Source organism: Rhipicephalus microplus, unplaced genomic scaffold (assembly GCF_043290135.1).
Source record: "Rhipicephalus microplus isolate Deutch F79 unplaced genomic scaffold, USDA_Rmic scaffold_165, whole genome shotgun sequence".
Lineage (NCBI taxonomy): Eukaryota > Metazoa > Arthropoda > Arachnida > Ixodida > Ixodidae > Rhipicephalus > Rhipicephalus microplus.
The window spans coordinates 84,217-98,943 of NW_027464736.1; the positions used below are offsets into that span (position 1 = coordinate 84,217).

The window sequence follows — 14,727 nt, forward strand, 5'->3', positions numbered from 1 at the left end:
GAGCCCGGTTTGGATGCACCGCAAGCGTAAGAAGGAAGCGGGAAAAGAGAAGCGAGAGGAGAAAGAAAAAAAAGAGTGAAAAGGGTTGTCCCCCCTCAAGGGGGGGCATCCAACCCCGGCCCAAAGGCCAAAAATGTAGTCCCGAGAGGTAGGACTACACTTTGATCTTAGCCAAAAGGCCGAGAAGCGATGCAATTCATTAGCACGTAATTAAAATCCATTCTTTCACACCTCGTACTTAGTTCTGGCCAAAAGCCGGGCAAACAGTAGCAAAGCAATTCCGACGTCCACCCATGCACAACCAGCATTGTGCACCGACAGCGGCAGCGCTGGCTTCACGGCATTGCTTTTATCCCCAGTCCGCTTGAAGTTTCTAGTTTCGCTTACAAACATGTTAAAACTGAAACCTTCTTTTTCCCAGAGGTCGAAGCCACGCGTGCTTGCTTGCATGCGTACTCTCTATGCGCCCATGACGTCACACCAAATGCTTGCCGGCGAACATTATCAGGCATGTCGCGAGAGATGCTACAGCACTTGTTTTAAAAACTGATGCATAGTGTACATGTCCAACTCGAGCACCAAAGTCTGGAAGGAAAAAAAAAAAAAAAATGATTGTGCAAAATGTGAATACGTCACCCATCCAACATGGCTTCTACGCCGGCTGCCCAAGCAACGCCTCTGCAACGACGCCCACAATCATCGGCAAAAAGGTGAAAAGGTGGTGCCTTTGGCTGCTTCAGCACGCTCAACATATGCCTTGCAAGTTCCGACGTGTCGGAACACCGCACCGAGGTCGACGAAGGTCCTGCCGTGAAAGGCAGACCCGGGAATGCGTGCGAAACGTCTACCGCGTGGGTTGGTTGTGAAGCCGGTGAATGAAGGATCATGTGGCAGAGGGTGACGGAACGTGAGTGTGCGACTTGCCGCTGCGATGTCGTTCAAGCGTTCAACGGGCCGGCAGGTTCTGTCTGTCGTGGTCGAAAACGTCCGAGTTTTGCTGATTCCGAGGGGTAGGAGTGCTATGGTGGCGTGTACGAGGCGCTGGTGCGGCGCTCCGTCGATCGTGCCGGACGGACATGAGGCGGCCGAAGGCGGTCGTCAAGTGGTCGCGGAAATCAGTGGAGAAGTACTCGCCTGCGCTTTTCGTCGAAGACTCGCGACAGACGGTCTTCGGGAGACACGGGTGGTTGCACAAATGCGACCGTGCGTCAACGTGCAGCCATATTCGTGGATTATTTCGCCCCATTACGATAGCTTCGTCACTGCGCTCGCTGGTGTTGCTTGTTTTTGTTGACCTTCACTTGTGGCTCACACCCACTGTGGGGGATTGGCTGGTTTGTTGTTCTGCTTCTTCGACTTCTACATACTCGGCTTAGTGAAGCTGTGAGGAGTGACGAGTGGGTACGGAGGCAAAGCGCGCCCGGGGCGTGATCTCACGCGTCCTGGGGTCCACGTCGCTTCAGGTACGTGCGTGGTGCGTCCGTACGTCTAGTGCGCAATTTCCTTGGAACTTCCAGCAACTGGCAATTCCATTGAGGTGAGCGTGCGAGGATGTTCGTTGTAATTAACGAGAGCCAACGGTGGATGAGCTGGTATGAGATGGTGTTCAGAAATGAAGTGTTTGATCAACAAGGCGATGCCCGCCGTGGTGGTCTGATGGCCGTAAGGTACTCGGCTGCTGACCCGCAGGTGGTGGGATCGAATCCCGGCCGCGGCGGCTGCATTTCCCTGTGCTCAGATTAGGGTGCACGTGAAAGAACCCCAGGTGGTCGAAATTTTCCCATAATCATATGGTGGTTTTGGGACGTCAAACCCCAAAGGTCAGTGGACATAGGAAAAGCACATCGGGGCTTTGCCGCTCCACCGTACAGCAGGTGTGTGCGGAGTGGGTCCTGTGGCGTTCTTTGCGATTTTAATTTGTGATGGGGAATAGTGTAGATGCGTAGACGTGGCGAGAGCACGCGTCTTCAGGTTCAGACGCCGCGTGAAGATGTGAAATAAAAATGCCTTCGCTTGCCACTGCAACTGTAAACAGAAACACCAACCAAACCCCATTTTCTAGAGGCTTTTTTATTTTTCGTTGCGAAACGGGTGAATTCGAAAAGCGGAAATAGCTTGGCACATACATACACACTTCTACACACATACATACATACACATCGCACATGCATACACATCGTATACACACTTCTAGCTTTCCTCCGAAACAGTAATGATAATTTCCTCAATAGTTTTATTAATATGAGTAGGAATGTTAAAAAAAATAAGAAACTTGAGTATGTACGTGTGAACATAACAAAATAAAAGAGACCCTCCATATATGAAATACACACGGAAACATTTATTTTCCCAGAGCAATCGTAAGTGTAAACACAGCTAGCGCACTCCCTGCACGCGAATACCGCGTCAGCCGGGGCGGCGTGCCGCCACCGTCTCGGACACTCGACGCACCCACGCCGTTTACCCCGGTATCATGGGTAAATCCGAACACTCCTTCTATCATTGAATTTATTGTCGAACTCACCCCGCAGGGGGTGAGTGGGCCGATCCCGGAGGTAGTGCAATACCGGGCCAACCCGTGGCGGAGGTGAAGCAAGCTTCAAGCACTCCGCCGCATCACAAAAATAAGTTTAATATCTTGGATCCAAATAGGATCCGTATCAGATATTAAGCTGATAAGAACAGATTTGTTTATTATACTTATTACAGAAAGAACACAAATGGTTATGGAACATCACAGGAAATGGCAAAGGCTAATGGATAAAAGTGTATGACAAATGCAGTATCGCTTCTCGGAAGAAAAAAAAAAAAAAGGGGGACACAACTATTTACAAGACGCCTATATGTCCACGGTAGATGTCAGTAGAGGCGGCGATCGTGTCTGACACGCAGAGTCTTTTCATAGTCCGCAGGTAGTTCTTGGAACAAATCCTGCGGCAGACACGATCGTTGGCCGGGTCCCACGAGCCGAGGCAGCCAACGATGATGGCATCGACGGAGACGCGCTGGAACCGCTGGAGGAGATGACGCTTTAGAGGGGCGTACTTCTCCTCCTTGACCCTCCGAGCCTCCTGGAACGCCTGCAAACGGTTGTCGAAGGGACAGCAGACGTCCAGGATTAGGGCTTCCTCACCACGGGCCAGGACGAGGTCGGGTCGCAAGCCGGGGACGCCGACCTGTTGGTTCTCCCCGATGACGGTGAACCGCCCCAGGGCCGCCTTCTTGAGGCGCGCAACGATGGCGTTGTGGCGCTCCGTCATGGCTCGGCTCTGCCGCATGCAGTGGCAAAGAACGTGCGGCAGGGTCTCCTCCTCGTACCCGCAGCGTCGGCATCTCTTGTCAGCTGCGGGCACCCACGTTCTTGCGCCGTTCAGGGGGAGGAGATTCAGCCGAGCGCGGTGAATGAAGCGCCACTCCTTGAAGCGGGTGTAGCGGCCGGACCTCATGAAGTGGAAACTGGCGGGGTCCGCCGCCACACACGCCATCGTCTTGCCCTGGGACGGCTTCTCCTGGAGAGAACGGTCCCGGTCTTGGTTGAGGATGGCCCGAAGGATCTTGATGAGCTTGTTGCGGTTCCGCGCTGACACGGTGGCCTCTCCGCAGGTAATGCGGACACCCTGGTCCAGAAGCTCCCAGGCGACGGAAAGGCGACGAGAGGCTTTGCGTGCCTCCGTCCAGACAGACTGCAGCTGGGTCGCAGTCTGCCGGAAGTCACCCTCCGTTTCGCCTGAGAGGTAGGCCTCGGTGTCGTCCGTGTCCGCCGGTCGCCTCAGCCGCCTTGACACCACCCGGTTGAGCTCCTCTCTCGCTCGCTCCCGGACCTCCAGATCGGTCGACGACAGGAGCTTGAAGGCCCCGTCCACTCGGCAGATGTCGCTGAGCTCCGCCGCAAGAGGGATTCCTGCAGTGCCGGCTTGTGCACTTCCGTACACATATTCATTTGATGCTCTTGCCGGCACGTACAGGGTCCTCTTGATCATCGGGCGAAGCTCCTCGTCCAAGCGATGCCACTCTCCTTTGCTGGCAAGACCCACCCGCATGGCGAAGTTGAGGGCTGGATATAGGAATGTTTTGATAGAATCCAGCCTCTGCCATGGGGTGAGCATGGAGGAGAGCAGCCGTCTGCCGAGATGGATGGCCTCGTCGACCGTCGTCTGGTCCGGTAGCACCCGGAACCCCACAGGACGCCCCAGGAACCGGTGCTCCTCGAAGTCCGCCAGTGCCGGGACCGGGACGCTCCCCACGGTGAAAGTGGTGGGCCGTGTGCCCACCGGGTAGCGCCCGGACAGGTGGAGGGTGCGGCACTTGGCGGGCTTCAGCCGCAGCCCGAGCGGGTCCGAAAGGGCCGTCACCACGTTGAGGTGGCGCTGCAAGGTGGCGGGATCCCCGGCGAGCAGCGTCAGATCATCGGCGTAGGCAAGGATGTTGTGTTGCCTATCGTCTCCCTGCACTGCTCTGATGATGGGATCCACCACTAGGTTGAAAAGCAGGCCGCTCAGGGGACAGCCTTGGCGTAGGCCCGCTCCGATGGCGATGGGCTCCGTGGTGCCGTCAGCTGCCACGACGCAGGTGGTGTTGGCGCGGTAGAGTTCCTCCACGATCTCCGCGAAGGGCTCCCCCGCGCCGGCGCCGCGGACAGCGTCGACGAGGGCCTCATGTGCGACCGAGCCGAAGGCGTTGGCGTAGTCAAGGAACCCCACGCACAGTTCCCCACCTCCCGTCCTGGCGTCGTCCAGGCGTCCCTGCAGCACGAAGTTGTGTTCGAACACCCCATCGTGCGGCAGGAAGCCCTTCTGACACCTGGACAGTACCGCATGGTCGCCCAACCACCGCTGCAGCCGGGTGGTGAGACATCCGGCATACAGTTTGGCGATCGTTCGACCAAGGGCAATGGGTCGCCAGTTTGTGGGGTCCTCGCGGTCGCCCTTCTTGTGAATGAGGATCGTCCTCGTCGACTTCCAGCTCCGGGGTGTGCGACGGTACTTGAGGCAGACGTTGAATACCGCCGCAAGGTACCGCCCTTCAGGATCTACCTGCCTCCAGTGGTTGTAAGTGAGGCGGTCCTCTCCCGGAGCTGTACTCTCGCACCTCCGGAGCTTGGCTGCGACTTCTTCATCCAAGAAGGGGCAGAGGTCCAGTTCTTCGTTGGTGGGGGCTCGTGTCCTGAGTATTGTTGTGTCCACTGCTACCGGGGACCAGAGGCGGGTGAAGTAGTCGTGAAGCGTGCCTGGGTCAATGGGGCACAGCTGTGAAGGGCCCTCCACAATCAGCCGGACGGCTCGGCGCCGGTTCCTCCTGTAGAGAGCCTGTATCTGGGAGGGGTTATCGGGGTTAATCTCGCGCCGAGATGGTGTTTGGCGCGAGTCCCGATTGGGCAGCCTCAGGTGGTCAGTAATGGCTGCCTCTGCGCGGTCTAGGATGGTTTCGAACCGCGCCCACTCCTCCTCAGATACGGGCAACCGGCTTAGTGCCCGCAGCTCCGCCGTCATCTCGGCTAAGACCCAGGCACTCTCTGGTCCGGCGGATTCGGCCACTTCCTCCCGGGTTCCATATGTGTTGTTGCTGTGTTGGTCGACTCTGCGGGGTGTCATCGCCTCGGGAGAAGGTGGTGGTGGGCTCCCAATGGCTCGCCCCGCAGTCTGCTCTGGAGGCTCCCCCTCTGCAGGACCGCAGTATTCCTCCGAGGGGGAACTCGGTCGTGCTGCCTGGTGGTCTGCTGGGCTGCCCGCCGCATCCTCAACGCCGCTTGGCAGGGGGGTAGGCAGGACCTCCTGTGTAGAGGGTCCTGCGGCGGCATTTTGGGTGGATGAGGCGGTGGCCTGCTGCTGCTGTTCCGTTTCGCCCGGCGAAGAGCCGGCGCCACTCTGCAAGGGGGAGGGGGCCACCACTGAGGGTGCCCCCGGAGTGGCGGCACGTCCGGGCGAGGCCTGCTGGTGGGGGCTGGTAGAGCCGGTGGCGCTGGCGGGCGGCTGTTGGGGCGGAGCACCCGCGGCGACGTTTTGCCTGGCCTGCTTCGCCTCCTCCCTCAAGTGCCACTGTTGGTGGTTGTGAAGGCCCTTCCTTGAGGGGAAGGACCTTGGGCACTTTTCGCATTGGTGCTGGAAGCATTGGGAAGGGGCGGTGGTGGGAACGTTGGCCAGGCACTTGTTAACATGGGCCATTGGTCTTTGGCCCAGCACGTCGCCGCATAACGAGCAGATATATGAGGTGCTCGTTATTCTGGTTCCGTGCTCCGCCTCCAGGTGCCGCTCCAGGGACTGCCGCCGAGAGGTCCATGAGGCCGGGTTGTAAGTGGCCCCGCAGCCGAGCTCGCAGCACTCGATGGCAGGAGGCACGGGGAGGTACACTACAAGTGTATTCCCGTTGCGCACAGGCTGGCGCTCCTGCCAAGGGGGGTCGCCGTCGTCCTCGCTGGCGTCCACGGTTGGACCCCCGGAGGCCATGACCCTATTGCCACGCTAGGCGTGAGGGCCAGGGGGCCTCGGTGAGGACGGGGTGGCCAACGGCGACCATGGCAGGGCCAGGGAGGCGCCCGAGTGCAGCTGCGGCAGGTCCAGGACGGCAGGCGCAGCACCGGCAGGCAGCAGGCAGGACCGAGCAGCAGGCACGACCAGGCAGGGCAGCAGGTCCTGGGGCAGCAGGACCGATGCAGCAGGTCCAGGGCAGCAAATCCAGGGCGGCCGGTCCAGGGCAGCAACACCAGAGCGGCAGGCAGGCAGCAGGAGGCGGCCGAATCCGAGTAGCAGCAGTGGACGAGGGGTGGGTGAGGGAGAGGGAGAAAGACACCGCTGTAACCGGGCGGGTATCCGGTTGCCTCTACGAAGATCAGGGAGTGCAGGGCGGTCAAGCCACCACTACACTTTGATCTTAGCCAAAAGGCCGAGAAGCGATACTACACTTTGATCTTAGCCAAAAGGCCGAGAAGCGATGCAATTCATTAGCACGTAATTAAAATCCATTCTTTCACACCTCGTACTTAGTTCTGGCCAAAAGCCGGGCAAACAGTAGCAAAGCAATTCCGACGTCCACCCATGCACAACCAGCATTGTGCACCGACAGCGGCAGCGCTGGCTTCACGGCATTGCTTTTATCCCCAGTCCGCTTGAAGTTTCTAGTTTCGCTTACAAACATGTTAAAACTGAAACCTTCTTTTTCCCAGAGGTCGAAGCCACGCGTGCTTGCTTGCATGCGTACTCTCTATGCGCCCATGACGTCACACCAAATGCTTGCCGGCGAACATTATCAGGCATGTCGCGAGAGATGCTACAGCACTTGTTTTAAAAACTGATGCATAGTGTACATGTCCAACTCGAGCACCAAAGTCTGGAAGGAAAAAAAAAAAAAAAATGATTGTGCAAAATGTGAATACGTCACCCATCCAACATGGCTTCTACGCCGGCTGCCCAAGCAACGCCTCTGCAACGACGCCCACAATCATCGGCAAAAAGGTGAAAAGGTGGTGCCTTTGGCTGCTTCAGCACGCTCAACATATGCCTTGCAAGTTCCGACGTGTCGGAACACCGCACCGAGGTCGACGAAGGTCCTGCCGTGAAAGGCAGACCCGGGAATGCGTGCGAAACGTCTACCGCGTGGGTTGGTTGTGAAGCCGGTGAATGAAGGATCATGTGGCAGAGGGTGACGGAACGTGAGTGTGCGACTTGCCGCTGCGATGTCGTTCAAGCGTTCAACGGGCCGGCAGGTTCTGTCTGTCGTGGTCGAAAACGTCCGAGTTTTGCTGATTCCGAGGGGTAGGAGTGCTATGGTGGCGTGTACGAGGCGCTGGTGCGGCGCTCCGTCGATCGTGCCGGACGGACATGAGGCGGCCGAAGGCGGTCGTCAAGTGGTCGCGGAAATCAGTGGAGAAGTACTCGCCTGCGCTTTTCGTCGAAGACTCGCGACAGACGGTCTTCGGGAGACACGGGTGGTTGCACAAATGCGACCGTGCGTCAACGTGCAGCCATATTCGTGGATTATTTCGCCCCATTACGATAGCTTCGTCACTGCGCTCGCTGGTGTTGCTTGTTTTTGTTGACCTTCACTTGTGGCTCACACCCACTGTGGGGGATTGGCTGGTTTGTTGTTCTGCTTCTTCGACTTCTACATACTCGGCTTAGTGAAGCTGTGAGGAGTGACGAGTGGGTACGGAGGCAAAGCGCGCCCGGGGCGTGATCTCACGCGTCCTGGGGTCCACGTCGCTTCAGGTACGTGCGTGGTGCGTCCGTACGTCTAGTGCGCAATTTCCTTGGAACTTCCAGCAACTGGCAATTCCATTGAGGTGAGCGTGCGAGGATGTTCGTTGTAATTAACGAGAGCCAACGGTGGATGAGCTGGTATGAGATGGTGTTCAGAAATGAAGTGTTTGATCAACAAGGCGATGCCCGCCGTGGTGGTCTGATGGCCGTAAGGTACTCGGCTGCTGACCCGCAGGTGGTGGGATCGAATCCCGGCCGCGGCGGCTGCATTTCCCTGTGCTCAGATTAGGGTGCACGTGAAAGAACCCCAGGTGGTCGAAATTTTCCCATAATCATATGGTGGTTTTGGGACGTCAAACCCCAAAGGTCAGTGGACATAGGAAAAGCACATCGGGGCTTTGCCGCTCCACCGTACAGCAGGTGTGTGCGGAGTGGGTCCTGTGGCGTTCTTTGCGATTTTAATTTGTGATGGGGAATAGTGTAGATGCGTAGACGTGGCGAGAGCACGCGTCTTCAGGTTCAGACGCCGCGTGAAGATGTGAAATAAAAATGCCTTCGCTTGCCACTGCAACTGTAAACAGAAACACCAACCAAACCCCATTTTCTAGAGGCTTTTTTATTTTTCGTTGCGAAACGGGTGAATTCGAAAAGCGGAAATAGCTTGGCACATACATACACACTTCTACACACATACATACATACACATCGCACATGCATACACATCGTATACACACTTCTAGCTTTCCTCCGAAACAGTAATGATAATTTCCTCAATAGTTTTATTAATATGAGTAGGAATGTTAAAAAAAATAAGAAACTTGAGTATGTACGTGTGAACATAACAAAATAAAAGAGACCCTCCATATATGAAATACACACGGAAACATTTATTTTCCCAGAGCAATCGTAAGTGTAAACACAGCTAGCGCACTCCCTGCACGCGAATACCGCGTCAGCCGGGGCGGCGTGCCGCCACCGTCTCGGACACTCGACGCACCCACGCCGTTTACCCCGGTATCATGGGTAAATCCGAACACTCCTTCTATCATTGAATTTATTGTCGAACTCACCCCGCAGGGGGTGAGTGGGCCGATCCCGGAGGTAGTGCAATACCGGGCCAACCCGTGGCGGAGGTGAAGCAAGCTTCAAGCACTCCGCCGCATCACAAAAATAAGTTTAATATCTTGGATCCAAATAGGATCCGTATCAGATATTAAGCTGATAAGAACAGATACTACACTTTGATCTTAGCCAAAAGGCCGAGAAGCGATGCAATTCATTAGCACGTAATTAAAATCCATTCTTTCACACCTCGTACTTAGTTCTGGCCAAAAGCCGGGCAAACAGTAGCAAAGCAATTCCGACGTCCACCCATGCACAACCAGCATTGTGCACCGACAGCGGCAGCGCTGGCTTCACGGCATTGCTTTTATCCCCAGTCCGCTTGAAGTTTCTAGTTTCGCTTACAAACATGTTAAAACTGAAACCTTCTTTTTCCCAGAGGTCGAAGCCACGCGTGCTTGCTTGCATGCGTACTCTCTATGCGCCCATGACGTCACACCAAATGCTTGCCGGCGAACATTATCAGGCATGTCGCGAGAGATGCTACAGCACTTGTTTTAAAAACTGATGCATAGTGTACATGTCCAACTCGAGCACCAAAGTCTGGAAGGAAAAAAAAAAAAAAATGATTGTGCAAAATGTGAATACGTCACCCATCCAACATGGCTTCTACGCCGGCTGCCCAAGCAACGCCTCTGCAACGACGCCCACAATCATCGGCAAAAAGGTGAAAAGGTGGTGCCTTTGGCTGCTTCAGCACGCTCAACATATGCCTTGCAAGTTCCGACGTGTCGGAACACCGCACCGAGGTCGACGAAGGTCCTGCCGTGAAAGGCAGACCCGGGAATGCGTGCGAAACGTCTACCGCGTGGGTTGGTTGTGAAGCCGGTGAATGAAGGATCATGTGGCAGAGGGTGACGGAACGTGAGTGTGCGACTTGCCGCTGCGATGTCGTTCAAGCGTTCAACGGGCCGGCAGGTTCTGTCTGTCGTGGTCGAAAACGTCCGAGTTTTGCTGATTCCGAGGGGTAGGAGTGCTATGGTGGCGTGTACGAGGCGCTGGTGCGGCGCTCCGTCGATCGTGCCGGACGGACATGAGGCGGCCGAAGGCGGTCGTCAAGTGGTCGCGGAAATCAGTGGAGAAGTACTCGCCTGCGCTTTTCGTCGAAGACTCGCGACAGACGGTCTTCGGGAGACACGGGTGGTTGCACAAATGCGACCGTGCGTCAACGTGCAGCCATATTCGTGGATTATTTCGCCCCATTACGATAGCTTCGTCACTGCGCTCGCTGGTGTTGCTTGTTTTTGTTGACCTTCACTTGTGGCTCACACCCACTGTGGGGGATTGGCTGGTTTGTTGTTCTGCTTCTTCGACTTCTACATACTCGGCTTAGTGAAGCTGTGAGGAGTGACGAGTGGGTACGGAGGCAAAGCGCGCCCGGGGCGTGATCTCACGCGTCCTGGGGTCCACGTCGCTTCAGGTACGTGCGTGGTGCGTCCGTACGTCTAGTGCGCAATTTCCTTGGAACTTCCAGCAACTGGCAATTCCATTGAGGTGAGCGTGCGAGGATGTTCGTTGTAATTAACGAGAGCCAACGGTGGATGAGCTGGTATGAGATGGTGTTCAGAAATGAAGTGTTTGATCAACAAGGCGATGCCCGCCGTGGTGGTCTGATGGCCGTAAGGTACTCGGCTGCTGACCCGCAGGTGGTGGGATCGAATCCCGGCCGCGGCGGCTGCATTTCCCTGTGCTCAGATTAGGGTGCACGTGAAAGAACCCCAGGTGGTCGAAATTTTCCCATAATCATATGGTGGTTTTGGGACGTCAAACCCCAAAGGTCAGTGGACATAGGAAAAGCACATCGGGGCTTTGCCGCTCCACCGTACAGCAGGTGTGTGCGGAGTGGGTCCTGTGGCGTTCTTTGCGATTTTAATTTGTGATGGGGAATAGTGTAGATGCGTAGACGTGGCGAGAGCACGCGTCTTCAGGTTCAGACGCCGCGTGAAGATGTGAAATAAAAATGCCTTCGCTTGCCACTGCAACTGTAAACAGAAACACCAACCAAACCCCATTTTCTAGAGGCTTTTTTATTTTTCGTTGCGAAACGGGTGAATTCGAAAAGCGGAAATAGCTTGGCACATACATACACACTTCTACACACATACATACATACACATCGCACATGCATACACATCGTATACACACTTCTAGCTTTCCTCCGAAACAGTAATGATAATTTCCTCAATAGTTTTATTAATATGAGTAGGAATGTTAAAAAAAATAAGAAACTTGAGTATGTACGTGTGAACATAACAAAATAAAAGAGACCCTCCATATATGAAATACACACGGAAACATTTATTTTCCCAGAGCAATCGTAAGTGTAAACACAGCTAGCGCACTCCCTGCACGCGAATACCGCGTCAGCCGGGGCGGCGTGCCGCCACCGTCTCGGACACTCGACGCACCCACGCCGTTTACCCCGGTATCATGGGTAAATCCGAACACTCCTTCTATCATTGAATTTATTGTCGAACTCACCCCGCAGGGGGTGAGTGGGCCGATCCCGGAGGTAGTGCAATACCGGGCCAACCCGTGGCGGAGGTGAAGCAAGCTTCAAGCACTCCGCCGCATCACAAAAATAAGTTTAATATCTTGGATCCAAATAGGATCCGTATCAGATATTAAGCTGATAAGAACAGATACTACACTTTGATCTTAGCCAAAAGGCCGAGAAGCGATGCAATTCATTAGCACGTAATTAAAATCCATTCTTTCACACCTCGTACTTAGTTCTGGCCAAAAGCCGGGCAAACAGTAGCAAAGCAATTCCGACGTCCACCCATGCACAACCAGCATTGTGCACCGACAGCGGCAGCGCTGGCTTCACGGCATTGCTTTTATCCCCAGTCCGCTTGAAGTTTCTAGTTTCGCTTACAAACATGTTAAAACTGAAACCTTCTTTTTCCCAGAGGTCGAAGCCACGCGTGCTTGCTTGCATGCGTACTCTCTATGCGCCCATGACGTCACACCAAATGCTTGCCGGCGAACATTATCAGGCATGTCGCGAGAGATGCTACAGCACTTGTTTTAAAAACTGATGCATAGTGTACATGTCCAACTCGAGCACCAAAGTCTGGAAGGAAAAAAAAAAAAAAAATGATTGTGCAAAATGTGAATACGTCACCCATCCAACATGGCTTCTACGCCGGCTGCCCAAGCAACGCCTCTGCAACGACGCCCACAATCATCGGCAAAAAGGTGAAAAGGTGGTGCCTTTGGCTGCTTCAGCACGCTCAACATATGCCTTGCAAGTTCCGACGTGTCGGAACACCGCACCGAGGTCGACGAAGGTCCTGCCGTGAAAGGCAGACCCGGGAATGCGTGCGAAACGTCTACCGCGTGGGTTGGTTGTGAAGCCGGTGAATGAAGGATCATGTGGCAGAGGGTGACGGAACGTGAGTGTGCGACTTGCCGCTGCGATGTCGTTCAAGCGTTCAACGGGCCGGCAGGTTCTGTCTGTCGTGGTCGAAAACGTCCGAGTTTTGCTGATTCCGAGGGGTAGGAGTGCTATGGTGGCGTGTACGAGGCGCTGGTGCGGCGCTCCGTCGATCGTGCCGGACGGACATGAGGCGGCCGAAGGCGGTCGTCAAGTGGTCGCGGAAATCAGTGGAGAAGTACTCGCCTGCGCTTTTCGTCGAAGACTCGCGACAGACGGTCTTCGGGAGACACGGGTGGTTGCACAAATGCGACCGTGCGTCAACGTGCAGCCATATTCGTGGATTATTTCGCCCCATTACGATAGCTTCGTCACTGCGCTCGCTGGTGTTGCTTGTTTTTGTTGACCTTCACTTGTGGCTCACACCCACTGTGGGGGATTGGCTGGTTTGTTGTTCTGCTTCTTCGACTTCTACATACTCGGCTTAGTGAAGCTGTGAGGAGTGACGAGTGGGTACGGAGGCAAAGCGCGCCCGGGGCGTGATCTCACGCGTCCTGGGGTCCACGTCGCTTCAGGTACGTGCGTGGTGCGTCCGTACGTCTAGTGCGCAATTTCCTTGGAACTTCCAGCAACTGGCAATTCCATTGAGGTGAGCGTGCGAGGATGTTCGTTGTAATTAACGAGAGCCAACGGTGGATGAGCTGGTATGAGATGGTGTTCAGAAATGAAGTGTTTGATCAACAAGGCGATGCCCGCCGTGGTGGTCTGATGGCCGTAAGGTACTCGGCTGCTGACCCGCAGGTGGTGGGATCGAATCCCGGCCGCGGCGGCTGCATTTCCCTGTGCTCAGATTAGGGTGCACGTGAAAGAACCCCAGGTGGTCGAAATTTTCCCATAATCATATGGTGGTTTTGGGACGTCAAACCCCAAAGGTCAGTGGACATAGGAAAAGCACATCGGGGCTTTGCCGCTCCACCGTACAGCAGGTGTGTGCGGAGTGGGTCCTGTGGCGTTCTTTGCGATTTTAATTTGTGATGGGGAATAGTGTAGATGCGTAGACGTGGCGAGAGCACGCGTCTTCAGGTTCAGACGCCGCGTGAAGATGTGAAATAAAAATGCCTTCGCTTGCCACTGCAACTGTAAACAGAAACACCAACCAAACCCCATTTTCTAGAGGCTTTTTTATTTTTCGTTGCGAAACGGGTGAATTCGAAAAGCGGAAATAGCTTGGCACATACATACACACTTCTACACACATACATACATACACATCGCACATGCATACACATCGTATACACACTTCTAGCTTTCCTCCGAAACAGTAATGATAATTTCCTCAATAGTTTTATTAATATGAGTAGGAATGTTAAAAAAAATAAGAAACTTGAGTATGTACGTGTGAACATAACAAAATAAAAGAGACCCTCCATATATGAAATACACACGGAAACATTTATTTTCCCAGAGCAATCGTAAGTGTAAACACAGCTAGCGCACTCCCTGCACGCGAATACCGCGTCAGCCGGGGCGGCGTGCCGCCACCGTCTCGGACACTCGACGCACCCACGCCGTTTACCCCGGTATCATGGGTAAATCCGAACACTCCTTCTATCATTGAATTTATTGTCGAACTCACCCCGCAGGGGGTGAGTGGGCCGATCCCGGAGGTAGTGCAATACCGGGCCAACCCGTGGCGGAGGTGAAGCAAGCTTCAAGCACTCCGCCGCATCACAAAAATAAGTTTAATATCTTGGATCCAAATAGGATCCGTATCAGATATTAAGCTGATAAGAACAGAGTGAGGTTGTCAAAAGAGGCAGCACACAAGAGAGGAAGTAGAAGTCTCGGCCTTGCTGGCCCGATCAAAGGCCGCCCGGACCTCCGGGACCACCGGGCCTGACCAAGGGTGCGGCGCCCTACCGGCTGCCCCAGCGTCCACCCTTTCTCACCAAAGGGCTTGGCCAGTCGCCATGGCTTAGAGCCATGGTGGAGCTGCATTGGAGCAGGCCGGCAGAGCAGGGGCTGGGCTGCACG

General features: G+C 54.9%; 3 non-coding genes and 1 pseudogene across 3 annotated transcripts; all 4 read right to left on the reverse strand.

The window, feature by feature from the left end:
- Positions 1 to 2,533: 2,533 nt before the first annotated feature.
- LOC142791349 (U2 spliceosomal RNA) lies at positions 2,534 to 2,728 on the reverse strand. Its single transcript, XR_012890169.1, has one exon. It is a non-coding gene; the product is annotated as a U2 spliceosomal RNA (small nuclear RNA).
- Positions 2,729 to 9,271: 6,543 nt separating this feature from the next.
- On the reverse strand, positions 9,272 to 9,463 carry LOC142791383 (U2 spliceosomal RNA). Its single transcript, XR_012890179.1, has one exon. It is a non-coding gene; the product is annotated as a U2 spliceosomal RNA (small nuclear RNA).
- A 2,341-nt stretch (positions 9,464 to 11,804) lies between these two features.
- On the reverse strand, positions 11,805 to 11,996 carry LOC142791385 (U2 spliceosomal RNA). Its single transcript, XR_012890180.1, has one exon. It is a non-coding gene; the product is annotated as a U2 spliceosomal RNA (small nuclear RNA).
- A 2,342-nt stretch (positions 11,997 to 14,338) lies between these two features.
- On the reverse strand, positions 14,339 to 14,513 carry LOC142791367 (U2 spliceosomal RNA; annotated as a pseudogene).
- Positions 14,514 to 14,727: the final 214 nt, after the last annotated feature.